We start from the raw sequence: 10,731 nt of genomic DNA, 5'->3' as shown, positions 1-10,731 counted from the left end.
GGGCATTACTACCAGTGGGCAGGTGAAACTGTAAGCACGTGAAAGGTGTGTCAATATCCTTAGGAGCCTGTGTGTGTGTGTGTTAGCTTTCCCTGCGCGGTCGACAGGGCTAGGCACCCCCGAAAGGGTTCTCAAGTGTCCAGATTTCTAGCTAAAGGAACTAAAGCTTCTCTGGTGCTTTGGAGCCCGCCCACCTATATCAGAAAGTATCCGCTAGGCGAGATGGAGGGGCTCAGTCAGACCCTCTGCTAGACTGTGAGCTTCTTGAAGGCAGGGACCAGGGCCCTGAAGCCTAAAACAGGACCTGGCTTGGACCCCGTAGTGAATTTGGTGGGGGCAATACCTTAACTTATGACCTTGATATAAAATTAACATCAATAATAAGTGCTAACACTTTTTGGATGCTCGTGAAACTGGCACTGTTCTTAATACTTTATATGGATCATTTCACTTAATTCTCACAACAACCCTTGAGGAAAATACTTTTTTAAAAAATATTTTGTTTATTTATTTATTTATTTATTTGAGAGAGAGAGAGAGAGCATGCGCCCACCCTGGGGGTGGAGACAGGTGGAAGGTGAGCGAGAGAATCTTAAATGGACTATTTCTGAGCTCAAAACCCCACACAGAGATCCTCAATCCCAGGACTCTGAGACCACAACCTGAGCGGAAACCTGGGGTCAGATACTCAACCCACTAAGCCATCGAGGCGCCTTGGGGAAAATAACCTTTGCTAACCCCATTTTACCGAGGAGGAAGCTGGTTTGGAGAGGGTTGTCCAAATCAAGGGCAGCGCTGGGGATGGAGACTCAGGCAGTTTGATTGCAGGGCCCATCTAACAGGAAGACCACTGAACTCCCAGGAAGTCACTTGCCCCCAATGGGCCTGAGTTTTCCCCATCTGCCAAAAATGAGGTGGTGAGGGAAGTGGTTTGGCCTAGTGATTTATGTAAGCCCATCCAGTGCTGATGGGATGGACCATAAGGAGACAGAAAGTCTCCGACAAGAGTGGCAAGATGGGGATGAAAGGAACAAGAAACCATATTTACTGGACGCTATTGATTGTGTGCCAAACCTGTGCTTCGCACTTAACACATTATCATTAATTCTCAGAAAAGTATTGCAAGATGTATAGTTGAGGAAACAGATTCGGAGAAGTGACTTGCTCAAGGTCACACAGGACTAAATGGTGGGACAGGTGATCCAGGTGAGTCTCACCAGGGTCACTTCCTCAGGTTCCCTACAGCCAACTCCCTTCCTACCACCCTTCCAGCCCTTAGGTTAGAGGGCAGCACCACGTGGCAAATTGCATCATACTTTTGCCGTGTGACGTCAGACACCACACCACCCAATCCAGGAGCTCCTTACCCAATCCTCCCCTGACCCTCGGGTCAACTCGGGGCCGTTCGCAGCGCGGCGTCGGCTCAGACCGCACCTGCAGCCCCAGCCCTTTCCCGGTTGCGACGCTCGCGCTTCTCGGCCCCGTCCTCCTCGCCGCCCCGCCGATTGGCAGTTGCCTGCGCCAATCAGGAGGCCTCCCGGGCCGGGGGCGGGGCCTCACTCCGGAGTTGCCCTGTCAGTGCAGGTGGAGGCCCCCGGCGGGGCAAAGTGGCAGGAACCTCTTAAAGGGCGAGAGCGGCGGAGAGCGAGAACGCGGCCCGGCCCGGCCCGGCCAGGTCCCCGCCCCGTCCGGCCCAGGTGAGCCTGGACCGTCTGGGGACGATCCCGGGTCCCCGGGAGGGACGGGGTGAGGGACAGACGGACCCACTCCCGCGGGCCCGCGCCGTCCCGGTAGGGGCGAGACCTGGGTCTGAGGGTCAGGGGAAGGGGCTCTCAGGGTCCCGGCTTCCAGGGTCCGAACTGGGGTCCGCAGCGGGGACGTCTCGAAGTTCAGGGTGCAGGGAGGGGCGCGGGCGAGAAGAGAGGGGTCCGGGAGCTCGGGGTCCGGGGCTGCGCTTGCCGCTGGAGGTCCCAGGAGGTCGCGGCCCGTCTGGGGCGGGGGTCCCGGGCCAGGTGCCCGCGGGCGGCTCCCTGCGGAGTGCTGCGGCCCCAGGTGTCCCCCAGCCCCGCCCTGTCCGGCCCGCCTGCCCCCGCCCGGCCCGCCGCAGCGCTGGCCCGAGTGGGAGGGCGGGCGGCGCGCGGCGGGAGGGGGGCCCCGGGGCCTGGAACCCCGCACCCGGCCCGGCCCTTACGTAACTGACTTTGAGTTTCCGGACTGAGGGACCCGTGAGCCGGGGTGCCAGCTGCACCGCCAGGGTGGCCCTCCTGTCGCCGCCCCGGCCCCGCACGCTCCCTTCCAGGCTCGGCCTCGGCGACTTTCCTGTGGGTCTCAGGCTCCGGCTTGCTCTCACCCCCGATTCCCGGTGTCCCTCATCTGTCCTCTCGCTCTCTCTGCGGTCCTGTCCTTATCCTTAGTCTTTCTCATCCTAGCCCGCACTTTCCCGCAGACCCCCACCTCTTTGGGGGTAGAACAAAAGTTCTCCCCCTTGGCAGATTGGAGGCAGGATTTGTACAGACAGACCCCAGCCCAAGATTGCCCCCGAAGGGGGGAGGGTAGAACTATTCCTGTAGGGTTGGGGGAGGTTATTTCAAGGCCCACGGCTTCCCCCGGGTGTGAGAGCTGCTGAATGTGACCCCTCAAGTCCCCAGACTAGGGCTGAAGGCGGTTCCTTCTCTGCTTCTGGAGCCCTTTTCTCCAGAAGGAGGAGGCTCGGGGAATGCCTGGCCAGGCCTGGTGCTCAGGGCAGCTGGGAGTCCCTGAGAGCGCTGCCTGGTGTCAGGTCTGGGGCAGATCCTCAGCTACTGAAGGGGAGAGGGAGGGGCCAGAGCACTGGCACGGAGCCCCTGAGGTCTCGGCAAGCTCCCTACCTTCACCCCAGTTACAGGCCTGGGCAGGAGGCTGGGCGTGGGGAGGGGATCAACAAGAGGAGGTCAGAGGACTTTTGCATGGGGATAGGGGGAGGGTGGAGATAGAGGTGACAGACTGGCAGGTCTGAGGAGCATGTATGTGCTGGGGTCACCCCCTGCCTTCAACGCCCTTCTGAGTACCAATGAGACAGACACCTCAGAAATAACTCCTGTACTCTACCGCTTTTGGGTGTGTGTAGACAAGCTGTTATAGCAGCCACGAGGTGGGAATGATTAATTCTGACTGGGACTGTGGAAGGAGAGAGGTGGAAGGTTTGGGAAGAAGGGGATCCAGAAGCTTTAGGGAGCAGAGAGGCGGGGGAAAGGAGACATCTGGTTCCCTGCAGGCTTCACATGCAACAGAACTGGGTTTAAATCTTGGCCCTGCCACTTTGCTGTGTGACCTTGCACGAGTCACTTCACCTCTCTGAGTCCCAGAGTTCTTCCTCAGTCAATAATCCAGACCTCACAGGCATTAGCAGAATCAAATGAGATAATAGTGTGCAGTGACCAGAATGAGAGCTGGTCTGGGAGGAGGCCAGTGGAGGGTGTTTTAAGAAGGAAAATGGAGTGAGGAAGCTCTGAGGTTTCTCTGCGTATTAGGAGTCAGGCAGGGCCTGCCAGGTCCCAGCAATGTGTGGTGTAGCTGGAGCACCTGCATGTGGGGGCGATCCTTAGGGAGGTGAAGAGGTGCCACACCCATCCGTCTCCTGATCAGCCCATCCCTTCACTGCTTAGACTAGGCTGACCTCCCTCCGGGAGGTGCAGGTGCCAGTAGAAGCTCCCAGGGCTCCCAGGCTGCCGCACCCGCTAGGCCAGTGGGGGTGGGGCCCCTGGTAGGGCAGGGCCGGCACCCCCTCTGCAGAGTGGACCCTGGCCAGGAGCCTGGCTGGCTGTGCTGGGCAGGAATATCCCAGCCTGGCTGGGAAGATGCTGACGCTGTATAGGCCTCTGGAGGCCCAGAGCTCAGCTGCCTGGGGTTGTGCCCAGGGGATGGGACCCAGACTGCAGGGTGAGACAGAGGCCAGGGTGGAAGTGAGGAAGGGAGATGCAGGGAGACACCTCTGGAGGGGGAGGCTGAGCAGAGCTTCTCTGCAGAGCCAGAGAGCAACTGCAAGGGTTGGTCCCTAAGCCCTTCCTGAGCACCACATATGGGTCTGCTAGCCGCAGAGCTAAATAGGGTACCCACAAAGGGCTCACCATAAAGGTCATGGTGGCCTTTGTTGGGGCTTGCAGAATAGATCTTTGTGATAGTTCCCCAGTGGGGGTGGGGCATTCAGATTTTTCTTGGGGCCTGGGATTCTGATGTTTAGTAAAGAGGGCAGGATTCTACTCCCATATAGTCTATGGGCCCATTGCTTTTCTCCCCGGGTCTTAATTTCTCTTTCTGTGAAATGAGAAGGGAAGATGAGCCTACAGCCTCACAGGGTCTTTCAGCACCCATTATTATAGCTTCCAGGACATGGTTTGGGGCTTTGTCCACCTCTTACAGTCCACCACCCCCATGAAGGCGGTGGGGAGGGAAGGATGGGGCCAGGGCAAGGTAGCATGTGTGCTGGGCCCTCATGTCCTATTCTTGGCCTGTGTTCTCTAATCATAATTAGAGCCACATTTACTGTACACTGTGCTCTGTGCTAAGCCTTTAAAATGCAGCATTAACTAATACTTAACAACCCCACGAGGGAGTAGATATTATTCCTATTTCTCAGGAGTTTAGGGGGGTGAATCTACTTGACCAAAGTCACACAGCTGGGGAGTGGCTGGGCTGGGATTTGAACCAAGTTCTGTCTGACCCCAAACCCCAGACTCAAATAGAGGGGAAAGTAACCACCTGGTAGGTACCGGCTCCCATAATGCATAGCCTTTACTTCCGGAACCTGCCTGACCCTTACTGGGTGAGCTCAGAGCTCTGGGTTATTTATTCTGGGGAGCTGAGGGATAGGATGCGCAGGTGCTCACCAGGCCCATTGTGGGGGGAGAACAGCAGAGGGAGAAACCTTCGGATCAAGGCCCTACTGGGGGTTTCCTCAGAGGGCAGCCCCACCTGATTACTGCCCAGGTAAAAGAGTTGGGCACTGAAAACCTACCTTGGATGCTGGACCTACCTGTGGATCTCAGTTTTTCCATTTATAGAGCTTGGATTTTAGTAGTTGAGTGTACACATTCCTTGGTCTATGGGTTGGTGGCTGAAGTTGGTAATGGGGTAAAAGTTTAGAGAGAGGGGTAGGGTAGCAGTGGCTGAACCTGTGGAAGAAGAGTTTGGTTCAGGAACAGCTCGGATCCTGAGCTGACCATTTGATAAGTATTTCAGATGAAGGGGTGATGCTGGAGAGATTCAGAGTCTTGCCTGGGGCTGTGCAGCTAGAATTACAGACACAAGGGAAGACCTAGAGAACAAAATCCAGGCAGATGCCTTTTGGGATCCTGGCTTGAGCACTTCACTAGGCTTGAAGAGATGAAGTAACACACCTAAGAGCCCACAGAGCAGAGTCCTTGCACTTCATTGTCCTCATCTATAAAATGGGAATAGTCATCACTTTGCCTTGTCTACTTCCTGGGTCATTGTGAAGGTCAAAGGAGATGAGATATTTGTAACATCAGGTGAGAATGCTGGTTATTTTTCAGTCCAAAGTTGCAATTCTGGGTGTTTGTGGGGAATGGACACTTCTGACAGCTCGTCTGCTGAGGGACTGTACCCTAGGGATGCACTAACAGAGAACAGCCCTAAGAGTGCCACCACCATGTATTGACTGGTTACCAACGTGCCAGGCACTGGGCCCAGAGCTTCACCTCCTTTGTCTCTCTTAATCCTTAGCTTGTCAGGCAGGTGATGGCCTGATCCACACCTTCAAAATCTATGCCTACAGCTCCCTGTAATGATAGTAGCTACCAGTTATGAACAGTTTACAGGGTGCCAAGCATTGTGCAGAATGTTTTATACATATTAACTCATTTAATGCCCACAGCAACCCTGGAGGTGGGTCCTAATGCTATCTCCATTTTACAGATGACTAACTGAGGCTCAGAGAAGTTAAGAAGACAGGCCCCACGTCACAAAGCTAGTGAGTGCTAGCCAGGGTTTGAACCAGGGTTCATAAGTTTCCTCCTTGAGACAGTTCATCACAGTTGCAATTCATTTCTAAGTTACATGGTTGCCTCCTCACTGCCCTGGATGCCCCATAAGGGCAGGGGCCATGGCTGTCTTCTTCATACCGTATCCCCAACACCCAGCACACCGCAGGTGTTCAGTTAATATTTGTCTACAGGGATCCTGCTGCCTGCAGGGGGCTGGGTCTGGGAGGAGCTCTGGGTGCCATATCAGGTGATCAGATTGCCCACTATAGCCCTCGCAGGGCCCCAGAGGCAGAGCACTGATCTATGGGTTTGATTTAGAATTTTCCCCCTGCCCAGGAAGGATTTTTCCCCTTGCCCAGGAACAAGCGGGGTCCCAAAGAACCTCTCTGTTGGTTGTGCTTATGTCTCACTGCTGTTCTTTGCTTCCATGTGTCCCTGTGATCGCTCCACGGCTTCTTCCTGATGGGCTGTGTGACTCCAACGGCTGCTGCTGGGTGAGTACTGGTTTGGCTAAATGACTGCTTCTTGGGCTTGATTCTAATACCTGTCCTGTAGCTCGGAGGCCACTGGGAGGTGTCAAGGGAGCCTAGTGGTAGGGGTGGAAGAACTGAAGGAGGGAGTTCTGTGACAGTTTAGATCCTACCACAACCAGCTGACTTCTCTCCAATGCTTAACACACTGGGTGGTGATTTTTGAGACATGTGACACAATGCAAAGGTCTTTGGGGCCAGACTTGTCAGGAATCCTTATTCTGCCCCTTGGAGCTGGGCGGCTCTTTGCATATCTGTTTCGAATCTCAACATTTACCTGACTCGGATGTATGTTCTTTTCTTCACGTAAGCCCCACTAGGGCAGAGATTCTTGTGTATCTGTTCACTGCTGTATCCCCAGCATCTAGGACACAGTGGCACATAGTAGGTACTCAGTGAATATTTCTGAATGAATGAATTTATTTATTCATTCCCTGTCACTATGCCTCGTCAATGTACTTTGTGTTGGGTTAAAGGGCTGATTGCTGTAAAGAGACCAGCATCACAGGGGCTCAGTGAACATGAGTTCTCTCTTTGCTTACTAGACTGGGAGGTCCCTAGGGTGAGGTCTCTGTTAAGTGAGCTCTGGGTCCTCTGAACTAAGGGTGGGGCCGAGGACCACACCCATCAATCAGCAGAGAGAGGACCTAAGCAACCAGACTCAAGGCTCTGCTTAGAACTGGGGAGGGAGCCTCTAGGTTTCACCAGGGCAGCTGGGGAGGTCTGGGGCTGAAGGTGGGAGGTGTGGGGAGGGACTCTGCCTCCCAGTACTGCCACTTTCCTCACTGTGTGACCTTGGACAAGTCATTGACTTCTTTGTCTTGGAGACTTCATCTGTAACATGCATATCATAATGCCTCCCCCACATGGGTGTGGGAAGGAGCCAGTGAGAAGTGCTCAGTACCGGGACCTGCTTGGTAATTGTTGGTTTCTTCCCAGTCCTGAGCTCATTCTGGCAGGGGGCCAAGTAAAGTGTCCCTCTTTTTGGCTGCCTTCTCCTGTTTTAACTTCCCACCCAGCTGGACTAGAATCCAGGAGCCCCAGACTCGCTAGCAGTCTGGCCAGGGCTCTGGGCTGAGGGCTGGGCTCTACCCAGTGTAGAAGTAGTTCAGTGGAGGTCCCAGTCCTTTGGTGGGGGACTTGATTCAGTAATCTACCTTCTCTGGGCCTCAGATGCCTCCCCTACAAAATAGAGTTACTAAAGGACGCTTCCCTTGAAGAATTATTTAATGAGCAAATGGGTGGGTCAGGCATTATTATCACTATTACTTTTGGGTTTGGCTAAGGAGGCTCCAAGGGAGGGCCCTGGAGAATCACATCCTTTCTTGGCCTTGGGATCCTGGGAGTCTAGTCATCGTATGTATTATTGCCATCGGATGTTTCTTATATGCTGGGTGGGTTGTTATATGCTATTTTGGATGCATTATCTCATCTAGCCTTCCTGGAAATACAGGCATTATGGTCCCTGCTTTACAGGTGTGGAAACCGGTACCAAGTAAATCAAATGAGTTACCCAGAGTCACATAGTTACTTAGGGGTAGACCTGGAGCTCAGACTCAAGTCTGCTTATCCCAAGGCCCTAATTCTTAGTATAAAACTTTTTTACCTCCCCCAAGGGGCCAGAGACTGTGCCTGAGTCTGTGCTACCTCTAGTGCTCAGCACGGGGCCCAGTGAGGGCTACAGGACTGCTTCCTGAACACACACACACACACACACACACACACACACACACAATGTAACCCCACTCAGGCCGGTGCTCTAAGAGTTTTGAAGACAGGGGACAACAGAAAGCAGGAGAAGGCCTGGCTCTGAATTCCCCATCTCTTGTTTACTAGATGTATGACCTTCAGCAAGACATTTAACCTCTTAGAATCCTAGCTTCCTTATCTATAAAATAGGGATAATAAAGGAACCTATGTACCTCCTAGAGTTCTTATGAGGATTAAGCAATGCAATGAGGTACACGGTGAGTGCCCGATGACAGTAATTATTGTTGTTATTATATCATTATGAGTGTTATTTTAGGATTACAAAGATAGCCCTCTTGGGACAGTAGAGACCAGGTCTGGGAGGGGCCTGCTGGGGACAGGCAGGTAGCAAGCTAGTCTGACAGGTTCCAAAAGGCACCAGTAGGGTGAAAGGATGGAGGAGGCCTCTCAGAAGTAAGAACACAGCGCCCTTTCCTAGCCATCTGCTTTCCCTCACATCTACTCTGTGCCAGGCCCTGTGCTGGGCATGGGGCACCGAGATGAATCTGTGTGGTGTCTGCCTCCTTACTGTGACCAGCTCAGAGTCAAGCTGGGGGGAAGGACACAGAACTACCACCTCCACCTTTGATTGATGCACTGAAGTGTAAACTGTGAATATCTTCTCAGGCAAAGACCAGGAAAAAGGGCATTCCTAGTGGAGGGAACTGTTTTGCCAAGGTACAGAGTCATGACCTGCACTTGGGGGAATGCAGCTAGCGAAACAGGCTCAGGAGAGTTAGGAGGACTTGTCCCGGTGGTGATGGGGAGCCATCAGACATGAAACAGGGGAAGGACATGGTCAGGTTTATATTTTGGGAGGATCGCCTGGTGTGGAGGACAAATGGGAGGGGGGAGGCAGGGGCAATTCTGCTGGTAAGGGATGCTGAGATGCAGCCTGGGACTGAGCCATGGGATGGGGAACAGTGGGTGGATGTGAGGTTTACTTAGGACCCGAGCCAGCAGGATGTGATCAGGCGCTTCAGCGGGTGGACAAGAGAGGAAAGGGGTTAGAGTATGGGGTGATGGGGCCTGCTGGGGTCTCTGGCTGAGGGACATGTCCAAGAAGAGGAACCAGAGCTGGATTGGGGGGGTGGTAAAAGCCAAACCTGAGGGCACCAGGGCCCATGCCCTCCACTCCTGCCTTGAGGGTCGCTTGTGGTGACCCTGGATGGCCTTACAGGGATAAGAGAGCTCTTTGGGGTGGGGGCCAGGCAGGGGTATGTGTGGTGCAGAGAAGGCTTGGCTTCTAGCTCTACCAGTGTCACTGAATGTTTGCCTGACCTCTAGAAGTCACTCCCGCTCTCTTGCCCGCCTTTTCTGCGCCTTGATAGAGAGGACAAGAAAACCTGTTTTGCCTGCCTCACAGATTGGGTGATAAAATGCAATGTCTAGAGACAACAAATATTTATTGAGCACTGACTGTGTGCTGGATTCTGAGGGGCACAAAGATGACTCAGATGGGGTTCCTGTTGCACAGGAAGCAAGGAGCGCTTCTGAGCTAGCCCTAGCTGAGTGGGTGGTTAACTCTTTCTAGGCATTGGGTTTTTTTTTTTTTTTAAGATTTAATTTATTCATTCAAGAGAGACAGAGAGAGAGAGAGACAGAGACAGAGACACAGGCAGAGGGAGAAGTAGGCTCCATGCAGGGAGCCCGATGTGGGACTGGATCCCGGGTCTCCAGGATCATGCCCTGGACTGAAGGCAGGGCCCAAACCGCTGAGCCACCCGGGGATCCCCGGCATTGAGTATTTGAACTGGGATTTGAAGAATGAATGAGAGCTCTCTAGGCAGGCAGTAGAGGGAACAACTTTGTAAGCATAGGGAACAGGATGTGTGAAGGTTTGAATCAGCATAATGTGCTCAGGGCTCTTATGTACATACGTGCATACATACCTACATACACCAGAACAGAGAGGGAGAGGTGATGTGGTGATGGGAGAGGAGGCTGGACCCAGATCATGCAGAGCTTTGGGGACAGTCACTTTGGAGGTGGTCACCCTCATAACTGCCTGCTCTCTTGAGACTGCTGGAGCCCTTTCCACCTTGTTCCCCTCTATCTCCCCATCCCTCACCCCCACCCCAGTCAGTCCCAGTGGCTGCCTCTCTGGGGAGTCAACAACCTGGCTAGCTAGCTAGCTATGATGCTTATGAGCTGTGTAGTCGGCCTTCATCACCTGCCCTCTCTGCACCACTGTTCACCTTAGTAAAATGGGGACAGCAGGTCCTCCTCGTGGGGAGGGGCGGCAGCTATGGCCAGATAATCCCCACCCATGGCCTTGCACAGTCATGGGCACCCTAAGGGGCTCCAGTTCAGTCATCAGTATTTGGATTTTCAATCTCTTTGCTCCCCCCTGCTTGCTTCCCCTGCCCGCCTCTCCTGGCAGCTGGCTCTGGCCAACAAAAGGAGGAAAGGATTAAGAAACAAGCCCAAATCTCCAGAGGGGTCCTGGCCCACTGCCCAGCTCGCCCCCA

General features: G+C 53.9%; 1 protein-coding gene across 25 annotated transcripts in view; it reads left to right on the top strand.

Moving 5' to 3' along the window:
- The first annotated feature begins 1,375 nt into the window (after nt 1-1,375).
- The window catches only part of EPB41 (erythrocyte membrane protein band 4.1), a 197,562-nt gene continuing 188,206 nt past the window's right edge, over nt 1,376-10,731 (top strand). For 11 of the 25 annotated variants that reach the window (XR_012000087.1, XM_072750542.1, XM_072750537.1 and 8 more), the window contains exon 1: nt 1,443-1,697. The gene's annotated coding sequence lies outside the window, so the exon portion shown is untranslated. Of the gene's footprint in view, nt 1,698-10,731 lie in introns of all 25 variants that reach the window. The other 14 variants (XM_072750555.1, XM_072750554.1, XM_072750553.1 and 11 more) reach the window with 7 other exon arrangements.

The sequence above is a fragment of the Vulpes vulpes genome, chromosome 2 (assembly GCF_048418805.1).
Source record: "Vulpes vulpes isolate BD-2025 chromosome 2, VulVul3, whole genome shotgun sequence".
In the NCBI taxonomy this organism is placed as follows: Eukaryota; Metazoa; Chordata; class Mammalia; order Carnivora; family Canidae; genus Vulpes; species Vulpes vulpes.
Note: the sequence above shows the minus strand (reverse complement) of the source record. Positions and strands in the feature narration are given on the sequence as shown.